The 17471-nt window shown below is 44.7% G+C and overlaps 1 protein-coding gene and 1 long non-coding RNA gene across 5 annotated transcripts in view; one reads left to right on the forward strand and one right to left on the reverse strand.

Moving 5' to 3' along the window:
- Positions 1-3106: 3106 nt before the first annotated feature.
- Positions 3107-14362, reverse strand: LOC140618294 (uncharacterized). Of its 2 annotated transcripts, none has more exons than XR_012018480.1 (4): positions 14265-14362; positions 13516-14009; positions 12332-12539; positions 3107-3281 (listed from the first exon to the last, which is right to left on the reverse strand). It is a non-coding gene; the product is annotated as an uncharacterized lncRNA (long non-coding RNA). The 2 variants fall into 2 exon arrangements; XR_012018481.1 differs by lacking the exon at positions 3107-3281 and adding an exon at positions 7137-8672.
- Positions 13484-17471, forward strand: part of HCK (HCK proto-oncogene, Src family tyrosine kinase) — a 40230-nt gene continuing 36242 nt past the window's right edge. For 2 of the 3 annotated variants that reach the window (XM_072800518.1, XM_072800517.1), the window contains exon 1: positions 13610-13743. The gene's annotated coding sequence lies outside the window, so the exon portion shown is untranslated. Of the gene's footprint in view, positions 13744-17471 lie in introns of all 3 variants that reach the window. The other variant, XM_072800516.1, reaches the window with a different exon arrangement.

Here is a 17471-nt window from a genome sequence, read left to right on the forward strand (position 1 = left end):
TTCAGATGAAGGGCAGAGGGTCTTAGAGCCAGGCCAGCCTGTCCTGCCCACTTCCTGTGATGCTGATTTCACTGTCTTCTGTGATAGCCCTTTCCATCCAGTGCAAGAGTTAAAACTGCCTCCTTGCCCATCCCACCTCCCACCTCCCACCTCCCACCACCAGGTTCTTTTAGAACCCTACATGGCCCAGCTTCAAGGCCCTGGGCAGCTCTGTAGCAATGCTCAGAAAATGACACAACCTGCAGAAGCATCTCATTTCTGTCTAAGAGCTACTTGTCCCGAAAAACCCAGAAAACAAACAAAAAAACCCATTTTTGAAGCTTACCATGTAGACAAAGGAGTGGTGCCTTTGATATGTAAAGAGGACAGTCAAATAAATGATGAACACCCACAGTGTAATAGAAAAATAGGCAATTGGGATCCCTGGGTGGCGCAGCGGTTGGGCGCCTGCCTTTGGCCCAGGGCGCGATCCTGGAGACCCGGGATCGAATCCCACGTCGGGCTCCCGGTGCATGGAGCCTGCTTCTCCCTCTGCCTGTGTCTCTGCCTCTCTCTCTTTCTCTCTCTGTGACTATCATAAATAAATAAAAAAAAATTAAAAAAAAAAAGAAAAATAGGCAACTTTTTTGTACAGTTCATAGAAGACACAAGTAACTCTGTGGCAAGTGTCACCCTCACCGACAGTAAGAGAAACACACATTAATACTACATCAAGAGAACATTGTTCAGTTACTGAGCTAAGTTTGGAAAGTCTGATAACTTACCACGCGGTACAGGTGTGAGAAGACAGGTGCTGTCACACATTGCTGGCAGAAGGGTAGAAACCCTATTTAGCCATATTTTAAATGCATGGGCTCCTTGATGCAGTAATTCCACTGCCAGGAATCTCTCCAACATTTACACTCTCACAAGTGGAGGTGATGGATGTGCAAGGAAAATCTTTGAGATTAGAAATAAACAAATGCTCAGCGATAGCAGACTGGTTAAATAAACTGCGGCTTGCACGGACAGTAGAATGCCATACAGCCATTAATAAAAACAAAGAAGCTGTCTATGAACTGATAGGATATTATTTCCAAGATAAAATAAGTGAGGGGGAAAAAGCAGGGTGCAGAGCAATGCAGTTTGAATAGTGCTATTTTTTTGTTTAAAGAGGATGGGAGGGATCCCTGGATGACGCAGTGGTTTGGCGCCTGACTTTGGCCCAGGGCGCGATCCTGGAAGCCCGGGATCGAGTCCCACATCAGGCTCCCGGTGCATGGAGCCTGCTTCTCCCTCTGCCTATGTCTCTGCCTCTCTCTCTCTGTGAGTATCATAAATTTAAAAAAAATAATAATAAATAAAGAGGATGGGAAATGTCTTTGTGCACATGCATGGGATAGTTCTGGAAAGAAATACGAAACAGGTTTTAGTTGTTCCCTCTGATCTGGAAGAGTGTATAGCTATTTAATAAGGAGGGAAGAAAACTTTCTTTCATGTTGTGTCTTAAATGTTGTACCATGGGTATGAATTACAGAAAAGCAATTTTTTTTGAAAACCACTATTGTGATATTTATTGTACTCTGTAATACCATCTGTTTCCATGTCTGTCTAATCACCTCCCCAACCACCACCCCAACACACACACACACACACACACACACACACACATCTTGTGAGGGGAAGAAAGATAGCCAGTTCTGACTCATTCCTGCACTCCGGAGCCCAGCATAGCACCCAACACAAAGCGAATGCTCAGAAAATTTGAATACATATTCATAATGACTACCTTCTCCAAGAAGACCACGGTTAGTCTAGCCTCATAGTATTCCTGCTCTTGTGTAGACCATTCTCACATTGAATAAGGATGACCTGTGTAACCAGTGTGGTTCTTCGCCTTGCTCTCCTCGATCACTCATTCTGGGGGAAGCCAGACACCATGTCATAAGCACACTCAGCAAGCCTTATGGAGAGGTTTGCTTGGTGAGGAATGGGCACCTCCTGCCAAGAGTCATGTGAGTGAGGCACCCTGGAAATGGATCCTTAGCCCCAGTCAATCCTCCAGATGATTCCAGGCTGATCTTGACTGCAACCTCATGAAAAACCCCAAGCCAAACCACTGAGCTAAGCTGTCCCCCAATTCCTGACCCACAGAAACTGTGTGAGATAATAATTCTTTATAATGTTTTAAGCTGCTAAATTTTGAGTAGTTTGTTCCACAGCAATATATACTTGATACAATCAATAAGTCTTTATTAAGCATTTACTGAGTTTCAGTTCTGTAGGGGAGTGCAAGAGAAAAAGGCATGCTCCTGCCTTCAGGGGAGCAGGCCGTGTGCACATTCATTCCTTCAGCTAATATCTTTTTTTTTTAAGATTTTATTTTTAAGTAGTCTTTACACCCAACATGCAGCTTGAACTCACAACCCCGAGATCAAGAGTTGCACACTCCACTGACTGAGCCAGCCAAGCGCCCATCAGCTAACATTTATTAAGCTCTTACTATATACCTGGCCCTGTGTTGAATGCTGACTCAGAATATTGGCAGTTTCTGCTCAGGTCATGATCTCAGGGTCCTGAGACCCCCATGGGGCTCTTCACTTGTGTGGAGGCTGCTTGAGTCTCTCTCTTGCTCGCCCTCTGCCCCTCCCCCCTCTAAAAATATTGTAAACAAACATTGAACTCTAGTTAATAATATGTGGGCTAAAGCAATTTATTTTGAAATGCATTTTTTAAAGATGCATTGATGATGGAGTGCCAGGGTGGCTCAGCCAGTTAAGTGTCTACCTTCGACTCAGGTCATGATCTCAAGGTCCTGGGAGGGAGCCCCCCACCCCCACCCTGACAGGTGCTCAGCTGGGAGTCTGCTGTTCCTCTGGCCTTTCCCACTCATGCTCTCTCTCTCTTTCAAATAAATAAATAAAATCTATTTTAAAAAGATGAATTGTATGGATAGCTAGATGGACAGACGTGGTGAATCAAGTAGAATGTTAATGGTGAAATGTAAATGGTAAGTACTGTAGAAATTTTGATGTAAGTCTTTCAATTTTGCTGTATATTTGGATATTTTCATAACAAAATGTTTGGGGAAAAGACCTTCAATAGCCACATATATCAGTCCTCTCATTATTATTATTTTTATTACAAATAAAAACAATCTAGTTTAAAAATGAAAAAACAAAAAGCCTGAGAAAGAGGTCACCATCTCTTCCCTCTGATTCCAATGTTCCTTTCTTCTTCATGACAGCTTCTGCGCTTGTTGGCTGTATAGTTTCCACACTTTTCTCTACCCTCTTACATACCTATAGAGGGAAATACAGAACCACGTTACTTTTTAAATGAGCGGATTTTCATACCATTCTGCAAGCGTGTCTTGGAGACCTCTCCACGTCAATTAGCGCACATTGCCTCAGTTTTAAATTGCTGAGTAGGATGTGCCTTGTTCAAGATGCACAACCCAGAGAGGAGGTCTTGTTCAAGAGCAGACAGTAAATCAGAATTGCTGGGACGGGGGCCTGGGTGCGTCCCGTGGGAGCGTGGCCGCCGCTGAGTAGGGGCGAGGCCGGGATCCAGAAATGCTGGGGGGTGCAGATCTGGCTTAGCACCCCCTCCTGCCCGAGGGACCTGCTGGGTTTGCGTGCACCCGTGCCCCGTGCACCCATGCACCCGGACCCAGGAGGAAGTCCGATAAGTGCTTCCTCTTTTCTTGCCCTCCCGGGACGCTGGGGGAAGGCAAGGGGTTGTGAAACTGAACTGTCCCCCAACCCCCCTGGGGGGGAGGCGGGGAAACCCGTCAGCTGGAGGAGGCCACGCAGCTGGGGGCAGAAAAACAACTTCTGGGGCTCCCCTCAGCAGCCCCATTCCTGCCCAGTCCTGCTCAGTCCCACCACACCTCTGAGCAGGAGGCCAGCTGACTTTAGGATGATACCTGGCATAGGTAAACTTCCAAGACACCCACAGTCTCTCTGATCACTGGCAGGAGAAAGCTCCAGCTCCTTAGCTTCTGCTGCCATTTCCAGCCTGTTTTTCCACCTGGCTGTGCCCAGGAGCTTCAGGCACCAACAACACAGAAGTACTTGTGGTTGGTCAGTTAGGCCAGGCTGTTCTCCCTCCAGTCTTTGTCAGGCTGTCTCTCCTGAAAGACCCTTCACCGTGATCTTCTAGTTAGCGTCCTTTAAATGTTAGCCTCTCACCTCTTTCAAGAAGTCCACCTTGATGCACCCAGTGTTGGACCAGCATCCCTTCTACTTGGTCCTACAATATCATGGGCCTCTCACTCTCCCCCACAGCATTTTCTCCTCTGTATCTAAGTTATTGATTTAAGTTTTTGTTTCTCTAATGAGCTAGGAATGTGGCTTGCAGGCCAAGATTATCTTGTCTATCATTTTGTGCTTCCAGCCCCTGGAAGCACATAATAAGCCCTTAATAAATATTAATAGAATTAAAGAATGAAGGGTTTGGACCTCAGTGTTATCCTTCACTGGCTGCTTACAAACCTTGAGTTTCAGTTTTTTCATCTGCAAAATGGGCACATGAGTAGTATCTGTATGGAACTTACAAATAAGCAGAACATACAGACAATAAACAGATTAGCTTATTATAAATATGTATTATAGTGCCTTGTGATGACAAGTTCTCTGGAGTAAACTAACACAGAGTGGGAGGAGGAGCTAGAGGTGATGGAGAATGGAGGAACTTTAGGAAGAAGATTCAAAGACCTGCTGGGGTTGTTGAGAATTTTGCCAGGGGCAAGTCTTCTCAGATTTTCATTTGCCTGTCTTGGAGAAATGGGGGCAGTGGTGACCTGCATGAGATGGTGTTGCTATGAAATGAACACTGGCTACTTTGCAAATAAAAGGGGAAATATCTGAGCCCTGAAATAATTATTATGGCTCTCTTCCCCATCCCCCATCCTGTTTTGAATATAGAACAATCAACAGTGGTCCCAAAGAATTTGAAATATGGAATGCAAATGCCCCCTGGGAATAGGAAAATATATTTTTGAAAGAGCCATCATCTGACTCACTGTTAAGTGAAGCCCGCGTTGTTCCCCAGTGCCTGCCCTCCCTCCAGGACTGAGCCCTGGATGTGTCTTTTAGTCCGAATTTGTCTCTCTACTTCTCAAGTCTCTAGAGCACACTTACTGAGTCTGTGTACTCATTATAAGCACCAGCTCTGGAAGTACACTAGAGTCTCACAGACCTGAGTTTGAGTTCCAGCTCTGTTGCTTGCTGTCTGTGCAACCTTGGGCAGGTGTCTTTACCTCTCTAAGCCATCCATTTCTAAGCATTTCTATCTCAAAGAGATTAAATGAACTAAGTGAGGGCAGAATAATAAGAGCTTTTAATGCAATAATTTAATGACCTGGTGAAGGTCATTCCACTTTGCAGATGAGAAAACAAAATCACAGCTAGGGGAAGGTAGTCAGTGCAGGGCACCTGCGTGGCTCAGTCAGTTAAGTGAGCATCTGCCTTTGGCTCAGGTCAGACTCATCAGCGAGTCGGCTTCTCCCTCTCCCCCTCATCCTGCTCATGCTCTCTCTCTTGCTTGTGCTTTCTCTCAAATAAGTAAAAATTAAAAAAAAAAAAAAAAAAAAAAGAAAAGTAGTTAGTCCAGCTTCAATGCCTTTGCTTCCATCGGTCCTCCATCCTTGACCCACTGTCAAGTATACACCAAGAACTTTTCTTGACTTTTTCATCCTCTAAAAATCGTACCCAGCCTCAAGTCTATCTCTGTCTCTGATTTTTTTCAAAGATCTTTTTTTTTTTTTTTTTAAGTAATTTCTACATCCAGCATGGAGCTCAAACTCACAACCCCAAGATCAAGAGTCACATGCTTTGCTGACTGAGCCAGCCAGGTGACCCTGAAGTCTCTGATTTCTAAATTGACATTTAATTTTTAATATCTTCAAGTGGTCCAAAATTCAAGAATACAAAGTATACTAGGATCAGTAAGTCTCCTTCCCTGCTCTGTCACTCAGCTGTATAATTTCCCTCCCTGGAAGAAAACATGGGTACTGTGTCTTACAGGAGCTCTTCCTGACTCAGTTCAGCATGTACCAGTAAATTCCCACATGTTTGTTCTCTTGTTCTACACAAATGGTAAAATACAGTACAAGCTGTTGTGCACCTTACTTCCTCCCCAATCCACTTATCCACTTGTCCCCATTAGAACATAAGGAGTTTTCTTCATTCTTTAAAAAAAGAACTTTTTAAAATTGAATTATAACTCATGTAGCATACATTCATTCATCCATTTGAAATGTACAATTCGGTGTTTTAGGTATATGCTGAGTTATGCAACACTTACTGCAATAAATTTTAGGATATTTTCATTGCCCACTGCTCACTCTTAAAAAAAAAAAATACCCATTAGCAATCACTCCTTATTTCTTGCCAACCCCCAGCACCAGGAAGCCACTAGCCATTTTCTGTTTCTATAGATTTGATTAATTATGCTGGACATTTCATATAAATGAAATCTTGCAATATGTGGTCTTTTGTGACTGGTTTCTTTCATTTAACATAGTATTTTCAAAGTTTGTGTCGTAAAATATATCAATACTTCACACCTCTTTATTGCCAATTGCCAAGTGATATTCCATTGTATGGATAGACCCTCCCCCTTTTTTTAGATTTCATTTGTTTATTTTGAGACAGAGACAGAGACAGTATGAGCAAAGGGAGGGCAGAGGGAGAAGATCCCAGGATCCTGGGATCATGACCTGAGCCAAAGGCAGACTCTTAACCCGCTGAGCCACTCAGGCGCCCCTGGATAGACTCCATTTTATTTGTCCATTGAGGGACATTGAAGTTGTTTCCACTTCTTGCTATGATGAATAGTGCTGCTATGAGAATTTCATATACAAATTTTTGTGTAGATATATATTTTCAATTCTCTTGGGTATGTACCTAGGAATGAGATATCTGAGCAATATGATAACTCTATTCTTTTTTTTTTTTTAATTTTTATTTATTTATGATAGTCACACACACAGAGAGAGAGAGAGAGAGGCAGAGACACAGGCAGAGGGAGAAGCAGGCTCCATGCACCAGGAGCCCGACGTGGGATTCGATCCCAGGTCTCCAGGATCGCGCCCTGGGCCAAAGGCAGGAACCAAACCGCTGCGCCACCCAGGGATCCCGATAACTCTATTCTTAACCTTTTGAGGAGCCACCACACTAGTTTCTAAAGGCACTGTACCATTTTACATTCCCACCACCAATGTATGAGGGTTATAATTTCTTCTTATTCTCATCAATACTTGTTATTATCTGTGTTTTTTATTATAGCCATTCTAATGGTTGTGAAACAACGTCTCATTGTGGCTTTTTAAAAAAGATTTTATTTATTTATTCATGAGAAACACAAAGAGAGAGAGGCAGAGACACAGGCAGAGGGAGAAGCAGGCTCCATGCAGGGAGCCTGATGCGGGACTCAATCCTGGGACTGCTGGATCACTCCCTGAGCCGAAGGCAGACGCTCAGCCACTGAGCCACCCAGGAGTCCCTCATTGTGGCTTTAATTTGTATTTTCCCAATAACTAATGATAATAAGCATCTTTTCATGTGCTTGTGGGCTATTTGTATAACTTCTTTGGAGAAATGTCTATTCAGATCTTTTTCCCACTTTTCAATTATGTTATTTTTTTATTATTGAGTTGTAAAAGTCACTTATATATTTGGGATATCAGTCCCTTAGCAGATCTGTGATTTGCAAGTATTCACTTCCATTCTGTGTGTTGTCTTTTCATTTTCTTGATTGTGTCATTTGCTGCACAAGTTTTTAGTTTTGATGAGCTCCTCTTTATCAGTTTTTGTTGTTACTCGTGTCACATTTAAGGTTTTGCTTAACCTAAGGTCATGAAGATTTTTATAGTTTTAGCTCAGACATATAGGTCTATGATCCATTTTGACTTATTTTTGTGGATGGTGTGAAGTAGGGATCCAACTTCATTATTTTGCATGGGGATATCTAGTTGTTCCAGCACCATTTATTGACAAAACTATTCTTTCCTGCATTAAAGTGTCTTGGCACCCTTGTTGGAAATCATTTGGCCATAAGGTGAAGGTTTACTTCTGGGCTCTCAATTCTGTTCCATTGTTATATATTTCTGTCCTTATGACAGTACCACACTGCCTATATTACTGTAACTTTGTAGTGAATTTGGGAATTGTGAGTCCTCCAGCTTTGTTTTATTTTTTCAAGATTGCTTGGCTATTCTAGATTCCTTGCATTTCCATATAAATTTTAGGATGAGATTGTCTATTTTTTTAATAGATGGCAATTATGTTGATCAATTTGAAGACTTTCAACACCTTAAAAATATTGAGTCTTCCAATCTATAAAGAAATGTCTTTTCCAGGAGTTATCTTTCCTATCCCCTGAGATGACTTTGCTTAGGTCTTCTTCAGTTTCTTTCAAGGGCGTTTTTAAAAGTTTTTGAATGATGTTGCACAACTCATGTTAAAATTATTCCCAAGCATTTTGTTCTTTTTGGTAATATTTAAATGAAATTGTTTTCTTGGGATGCCTGGGTGGCTCAGTGGTTGGGCGTCTGCCTTCGGCTCAGGGTGTAATCCCGGGGTCCTGGGGTCGAGTCCCACGTCGGGCTCCCTGCATGGAACTTGCTTCTCCTTCTGTCTGTGTCTCTGCTTCTCTCTCTGGGTCTCTCATGTATAAATAAATAAAATCTTAAAAAAAGAAAAAAGAAATTGTTTTCTTAACCTTATTTTCAGATTGTTCATTGTGGGGCACCTGGGTGGCTCAGTCAATTGAGCATCTGACTCTTGATTTCAGCGCAGGCTGTGATCTCAGGGTTGTGAGATCAAGCCCCACGTCGGGTTCTGTGCTGGGCTTGGAGCCTGCTTAGGATTCTTGCTCTCCCCCTCTTTCTGCCCCTCCCCCCCAAAATACATACAAACGTACATACAATTAGTTTTTATACATCCTTATTCTTTTTGACAACACCTTGGTACTCCATTATTGTATTATTATTTATTTTCCCAGTCCCCAAATGATGGATATCTTAGGTTATTTCCAATCATTTTCTAGTAAAAAAGGAGAGTATTGACTTTCCTTGTACATACCCATGAAGTCTCAGATTTTCTGCTCTTTTGTCTCTCTGAGCTCCTACAACTGTCAGTTGCCACCCCCCTGGCCCATGCCATCATCATATTATTCTTGAATGACTGCCTCATCCTGCTCACTGAGTTCTCTGCTTTCCTCATGCCTCTCCAATCCATTCTCCACCCAACAGCCAGACAGATCCTATTAAAACACAGTGTGGCTTACTCCTCTGCTCAGAACCCTTCAATGGCTCCCATCTTGTGTCAATTAAAGTCTCATATCAACACCAAGACTTCTTGGCCTTACAATCTGACTTCACTACCTTTCTAACATCATCTCTGTCACTCTCCTCTGCACCTACTCTGATCCAGCTACATGGATCCCTTATTCCTATTTATTTATTTATTTATTTATTTATTATAGCCACACACAGAGAGAGAGAGGCAGAGACATAGGCAGAGGGAGAAGCAGGCTCCATGCACCAGGAGTCCAATGTGGGATTCGGTCCCGGGTCTCCGGGATCGCGCCCTGGGCCAAAGGCAGGCGCCAAACCGCTGTGCCACCCAGGGATCCCCTGGATCCCTTATTCCTTAAACATACCAAGCGCAGTTGCACCTCAGAACCTTTGCCATTACTGTTCCTTCTCCATGGAACACGCTTCCCTCAGATTATCACATGACTCACTCCCCCATTCAGCAGGTCTTGCTACACACTACCTCCTCAGAGAGGTCTTCCCTGACCATTTTGTCTCAAATTACATCCCACTCTCTTGCCCTGATTTATTTTTCTTGTAATCCTATCACCCTTGCACATAAGATGTTAATTGATTTTCACAATGATTCACTGAGATAAACACTATTATTATTTCCACTTGATGAGAAAACTAAGACCCTGAGGGGTGATTTGATTTGCTCAAGATCAAGCTTCACTAGTGGCAGTGTCATAGCCAGTGAGGCTTATCTGAGGTGTGATTATTGCTAATTGATTTGCTCACTATCCCTCAGTTGATAAATGGCTGTGCCAAGGTTTGAACTCCAGACTGGCTCCAAAGATGCAGCATTTAGCACTACTTCTTGTGGACAGCTATGTTCTGCATGTTGAATGAGTGAATGAATAGATAAAATGTTTGCCCCCCGCCCCAGTACTGGTAAGGCAATGTTTTAGGATAAAATTTGTAATTGTATAAATGTTCTTTGATGCGAATAAGAGTTAGATGGAAAATATGTTTTAATTAAAAAGAATAATAATACCAAATTATCAAATTATTGGTAATATATAGTGATATATATTATAGATATTATGTATATTATATAGTGTTATTGATATTGTGTATAGTGATACATCTATACTATGAAATACTATTCTGCAGTGAAAGGGAACAAAATACTGCAACATGTAACATGGAAAATCTCAAAAGCAATATGTAAGTGAAAGGAGACAGACATGAAAGAAACACACTGTGTAATTGTATTTATATAAAATTATAAAAAAAACAAAGCCAATTTATAATGACAAAAAGCTAAACACTGGTTATCTAAGGCAATGGAGCAGGGAGAAATTGACTGCAATAGGGTATAAGGGAATTCTTTGGAGTGCTAGAAATGTTCTATATCTTTTTTTTTTAATTTTATTTATTTATTCATGAGAGACAGAGAGAGAGAGAGAGAGGCAGAGGGAGAAGCAGGCTCCATGCAGGGAGCCCGACGTGGGACTCGATCCCAGGTCTCCAGGATCACGCCCTGGGCTGAAGGCAGCACCAAACCGCTGAGCCACCTGGGCTGCCCGAAATGTTCTATATCTTGATTAGGGTGGGGTTACACAGGTGTATCCCTTTACCAAAACTCATCAAGCTGAATATTTTTATAGTGCATTTTATGTATAAAGCTGTGCCTCAGTAAAGTTGATAGGAGCTTTGGAAACACATGCACAGACTTTTATTGCAGCATTACTTCAATAGCAAAAAAAAGGGAGATGGAATTGGCTGTTAACAGGAGAATGTTTCAACTGTGGTCCTTTGCCATCAGAATGACAAACTTGTGGAAGAAGGTGTAGCCGATGCTAATGATGACCCTTTCGAGTCTCCAGGCATGTATCTCTCTTCCTGGAGGCTCTCTCTTGTGATTGGAGCATTCATGGAGCAGGCTAGGAGTGCTGAAGGATTAGTACCTCCTGGGATCATCCCTCATCCAACTCTGCCAGGAGTTGGTACATAAACGCCCCAGCTCTTTCAATTTCCAGGAAGGATAACAATGAGTTGGGAATAATACACTGTCTCCGGAGTTCCCTCTCCAGCAGGAGTGAATTCCAGGAGCCCACAGTTATAACTTGGTTGACAATGCTCTCTTTATTCCCTGTCTTGTCTTATCCACCTACTCCCCTACCAGTGTTTTCTGCATCTCCCAAATAACCACTTTCACTTGAATCCATGTCTAGGGTCTGCTTCTGGGGAACTCAAATTAAAGACTAATGGATGAGGGGTGCCTGGGTGACTCAATCAGTTGTGCATCTGCCTTTGGCTCAGGTCATGATTCTAGGGTCCTAGGATCAAGTCCCACGTTGGGCTCTCTGCTCAGCTAGGAGTCTGTTTCTTCCTCTCCCTCTGCCCCTCCTCCATCTCTTGCTTTCTCTCTCTCAAGTAAATAAATAAAATCCTTTTTTTTTTTTTAAAAAAAAAAAAGGACTAATGGATGGTACCAAGAGTCAATCATGATGTGGGGAAATGTGGAAGGGGCTTGTAGGGATGGGGTAACTGGGTGATGGACATTAAGGAGAGCATGTGATATAATGAGCACTGGGTATTATATAAGACCAATCACTGAACTCTACCTCTGAAACTAACACACTATACGTTAATTAATTGAATTTAAATTTTCTTAAATGTGGGGAAATGTTAGGAGAATTTTGGCAGCAGCCATTCTGCAAGCATTCATCATTCTTGGCAAAGCAAGTCTTTACAAAATCCTTACACAGGTCTTTAGGGCAAAGTTGCATGCCATCTAGGTGTCCATAGCTATAGGAATTGACAAACTGTGGAGGGTGTAGACGATGACCTAGCAGGAATGCTGGTCATCATCCTCCCATGCCCAGGACAGTCCCCCCACCCCATAACAAAGAATTATGCAGCCCAAATGTCAACAGTACTGGAGTTGAGAAACCCTGTGTAGCCCAGCACTCAGCACAGTATTGCTGAATGAATGAATGAATGAATGAGTGAATGAAGAGATGACGGTGGCCTGAAATGGCTGGTAACAGAGGGAATACAGAAAAGCTGTAAAATTCTTACACATCTTGTAAGTGTGCTTGGCAGACTTTAGTGCGACAAAGCTCTTTTTCCAGAAGCAGTTGTGCTCTGCCCTTGCCTGGTGCTGGGCACATCTCATTCATGTGGGGCCTCCAGGTGCCCTCCAGCTGGGCATCCTGCCTCCTCAGTTTTCAAAGTCCTCTGAGCTTCCCAGCTGCCGGAAACCGCCAAGAATGAGCCAGGGTGGTGCCTGCGGGTGAGAAACTTTGCTTGCCGTTTGAATAGCGCGGGGCCTGTGGAGCGGAAACCGCTGACCACAGAAGGACCAGGAAGGCCTGGGACACGGTGTGGGGGAGGGGCCTGGGCTCCAAGAGTGGATTGGAGTGTAGAGAAAACCGATCAGAATGCTTGGGGCGGGGGATTAGAATCCTGCGAGAGTGCCGAGGTAAAGGTTTAGGATCCTTGTGGGTCACGTTAGAATCCTTTGATGAGGGGTTAAAGTCCTTGAGGGTAGGGTTGGAATTTTTGGATGGATCGGATTGGAATCCGAGGGGGGATTAAAATCCTTTGGAAACAAGATTGGGATTATTCGGGAGCAGGATTAGAATCCCTGGGGTTAGGGTTATGAATTTGGAGGGCTGGGTCAGAATCCTTTGAAGAGAAGGGATAAAATCCTTCCGTTGGCCGGATTAGAATCCTTGGGGGACAGGATTAGAAATCTCCTGTGGGTGAAGCTAAAAAATCCTTCAAATGTGAAATTCAAAATCATTTGGGGGCAGAACGAGGATCTTGGCAGGAGACGGTGTTGCGGTTCTTGGGAGGACGAGTTTAATCCCTTTGGCGACCACATTAAGGTTTGGGGAGGCGGGGATTATAATGCATTAGGTTAAGTGCTTGGAAGAGGGCGTGGGGTTAGGATCTTTGGGGGACGGATTAAAATTCTTAGGGGCAGGTTTATTATCCTTCCGGGCCAGGGTTAGGATCCTTAGGGGCAGGGTTGGAAGCCTCTGATGGGCGGCGTTTAAAAAAAAAAAAAAAAATCCTTGAGCGGTGGGATTAGGGTGCTGGGAGGAAGGGCCTGGGATGAGAGTCCACGCTGTGGGGTCAGAGTCTTCAGGGGCGGGGTTAGGATACACGGGGGTGGGGTTAGCATCGCTCAGGGCGCGGCTAAGGAGCCCAGATGGCCTGTGGGTGCCACCGAGTCCCCGGTCCCAGCCCGAGCGCACCGCTGAGGCCGAGGCGAGCAGGAGGGGGCGCCGGGGGTTCAGCGCCAGGGGAGCCCGAGAAGCCGCGCGGCGCCCAAGCCCCTCAGAGGCCGCCCTTTGCCTTTTCTCCAAAGTCAGCCCGTCTCCCTTCGGGTGCGGGCGCCCCGGGAGTCCGGGGGCTGCTGAGCTGGGGGGGCGTTCGAGCTGCGAAGATCCGGGCTGCCCGCAGGAGGAGGAGCGGGCGCCCAGGTGAGTGGCGCGCGGACGGCGGAAGCGGGAGGGTCTCCGCGGCGGGGGACGGTGGGGGGAGCCCAGCGGGGGGGCAGGGCCGGCTGGAGGGCGGCAGGAAGGGGCGGTCCGGGAGCGGTGGACGCGCGGAGGGACCGGGGGCCCGCGACGAGGGCCGGGCTGGCCGGGCTGCGTGCGAGCCTGGAGGAGCCCTAGGGGAGAGGAGCCCCGGCCCCCGACGGACTTGGGTCCAGCCTCCGCTCCTCTGAGCCGTCCAGGTTCCCCTTCTGCAAAAGAAAAAAACGAGAAGGAAGGGATGAGGCTCTACCGACCGAGAAGGGAAGGCCCTTACGGCCCCTGGTGGGGGTGGGTGACGGGTCACGGCAGGTTGGCGGCGGGTTGGCAGCCCGTGGTGGGGAGGGGGACAGCTGGCCGGAGGCGTGTGGTGCGAACCACACCCAGGCGGGCCTGCAGCTGGGCCCACTCTGCTCTCCCTCCTCCTCCCGCGCTGGGCCCTGATCCGCAGCAGGTCTGGGTCAAACCTCAAAACCTCCTGGACAGACCACAGGGTGTCTCCCCGCCCCCTTTCCGCTTCGGTGAGACCTTGGGCCGAGTCGTGCTCCCTCTCCGAATTCCAGTTTTCTCCTCCGTCAGATAGGGCTAGAATTCTTTCTCCAAGGCTACAGTGAGCTGGAGTCTGTGGGGGTCATGCAAGGGGAAGTGGGATTCTGGGAGCAACCTGCCTGTTGACCTTGAGCAAGGGATTTGGTCTTCCTAGGCCTCTGCTTTTCCACCTATAGGATAGGGATATTAATAATAATGACTCCCTCCCAGGGTCGTTTTGAAGGTTAGGTTAAGTTATTCATGGAAAGCTCTTGGAGCGTTAGGTCACAGGTATAGGTGCTTAGTACTCGTGAACTATTGTCGCTATTACCGTCTAGCCAGTGCTTCCCAAATGTTAGCAGTACACCTGGGAGGCTTGTTAAAACACAGATTTCTGGGCCCTGACCCCAGAGTTTCTGATTCAGTAGGTCTGGCTGGGGAATCTGAGAATTTACATTCCCAGGTGATGCTGCTGTTGCTGGTCCAGGGACCACACTTTGAGAACCATTGCTGTAGCCTTTGGCCAGCACAGAGAAAGACTTCAATAGATATTGGTTCCTTTATCCCATGGATTTCTCTTCACTATCCTTTTTTTTTTTTGGGGGGGGGGGGATATTAAAATAAAGAAAAGTGAAAGAAATAATATAGTAAATATCCCATGAACCCACCACCCAGAATTAAATGTTTCCCTCTGGCTTTTTAAAAAATAAAAGTCTTAAAAGTAACAGATAATACTGAAGCCTCTCCACTTGTCTCTCTCAGTCCTGTTTTTCTCTCTGCCCAGAGGCAACCAGTCATGAAATATAGTCCTTTCCAGTCTGTGCCTTTATGAATTTATTACATAGATATGGATGCATAAATAATACATAGAATTGTTTTTCTGTGTTTTAAAGATCTCCAAAAACGCTATCCAGCTGTGAGATTCTTCTGCAATATCGTTTTTCTATTCCTTGCCTTATCATTAAGTTGTCAAGGTCTAGCCAGGATGAGAAACAAAGGCATGCATAGTTCATTCTTTCTCAGGGCAGTATTTCTGCAAGTGACCATCCTATCTTATTTCTCATCCCCCAGTTGTTGGACATTCAGATGTGTAGCAAGGCTTTTACTACAATAAACTATTCTGCTGGGACCATCCTGGATGTATGGCCCTGGTGAAGGTGGGAGGGTGCAGGTGTTTCTTGGGAAAACACTGAGGGCTGGATGGGTCTCCAGAGGGGGCATCTGTGAACCTCTCTTGTGTGCAAGGAGGACTGAGACCTGAAAGGGTCACCCAGGTAGTCTGGATCAGAGACGACAGAGAGTCTGGCTCTGCTGACCTCCCAGGCCTCCTGTTCCAGGTCTGTTTTCCACTGCAGGAGAGCAAAGATCTTCATTTGCCTGACACTTGGTAAAAACTCAAACAATGGAAGAATGACTCCTTTTTAAAGTTTTTTGGGGCAGCCCAGGGTGGCTCAGTGGTTTAGCGCTGCCTTCAGCCCGGGCCGTGATCCTGGAGACCTGGGATCGGGTCCCATGTCAGGCTCCCTGCATGGAGCCTGCTTCTCCCTCTGCCTGTGTCTCTGCCTCTCTCTCTCTCTCTCTCTCTCTCTCTCTCTCTGTGTGTGTGTCTCATGAATAAATAAATAAAATCTTTTTAAAAAAGTTTTTTGGATAACAGATATTTTAGTTTACTTTTGTGTAGTCTTCTTTTCTGTGTGCTTTTTATTTAACGTAATCAGTAAACTGCTGTGGTATACAATTTTCATCCTACTTCTTTGCTTAGCCCTATATTATAAACATTTATCTATGTCATTAAAATCTCCTAGGATTTTTTTAATTGTCAATTTATTTTTTAAGTTTATTTATGTATTTAAGTAATCTTTACACCCAACGTGGGGCTCGAACTCATGACCCTGAGATCAAGAGCTGCATGATCCTCCAACTGAGCCAGCCAGGTGCCCCAAAATATCCTTGGACATTTTTTTTAAGATTTTATTTATTTATTTATTCATGAGACACAGAGAGAGAGAGCCAGAGACATAGGCAGAGGGAGAAGCAGACTCCATGCAGGGAGCCCAATGTTGGACTTGATCCCAGGTCTCCAGGATTACACCCTGAGCTGCAGGCACACGCTCAACCGCTGAGCCACTCAGGTGTCCCTATCCTTGGATATTCTTAATGGCTACATATTATTCCACTGTTTGGATGCACTATAATTTAACCATCCTAGGAAAGCACTTTTATGTAGTTTTCAATTTGTAAATTTTTTTGAGTTGAAATTGGTATAGCATTATAAATGTAGCCATCTTAACAATTCAGTGGCATTTAGTACATTCACAGAGTTGTGCAACCACCACCTCTGTATGGTCCTCAAATAGTTTCATCTCGAAGCACTGATCCCATTAAAGCAATCACTCCCATTCCAGCCCAAAGTTCACCCGAGTTATAGCATGTATTGGTATTTCAGTTCTTTTTATGGCTGGATAATATTTCATTGTATGTATATACCACAATTTGCTTATGTATTCATCTGTAGATGGAAATTTGGGTTGTTTCCACCTTCTGGCTATTATGAATAGTGCCACTGTAAGCATGTGCCTATAGGTATTTGTTTGAGAACCTGTTTTCAATTTCTTAGGTATATACCTAGAAATGGAATCACTGAGTCGTACAGGAATTCTATGTTTAACTTTTTGAGGAATTGCCAGATTGTTTTGCACCATTTTACATTCCCATTAGCCATGTAGAAGGATTCCAATTTCTCCACATCTTTCCCAACGCTTGTTTTCCTTTTTTAAAAAATTACTATCATTATAGTAATCTAGTGGGTATGGGAAGCATGGACCTTTATCTCACCCCCATCAGGCTGCTCGCTGGGGGCCCTTACCCCTGAGAGTGAGGAGAAAATTGTCTGCAGCCAGATCTTGCACTTTAAACTCTTCTAGAAAGTAAGGGCAAAGACGTGTCAGTCTCCTAAACCACTGTATCATTAACACATAGTAGGTGCCTGGCACTACTAGTAGGGCCTCAGAGAATCAGGCTCTCTGCAGGAGCCTATGTCTCTGCCTCTCTGTGTGTCTCTCGTGAATAAATAAAATCTTTAAAAAAAAAAAGAGAGAGAAATCCAGATTGGTGGGGGTTCTTTTGATATTGAAAGTTGGCAACTA

This window comes from Canis lupus, chromosome 26, assembly GCF_048164855.1.
Source record: "Canis lupus baileyi chromosome 26, mCanLup2.hap1, whole genome shotgun sequence".
Classification (NCBI taxonomy): Eukaryota; Metazoa; Chordata; class Mammalia; order Carnivora; family Canidae; genus Canis; species Canis lupus.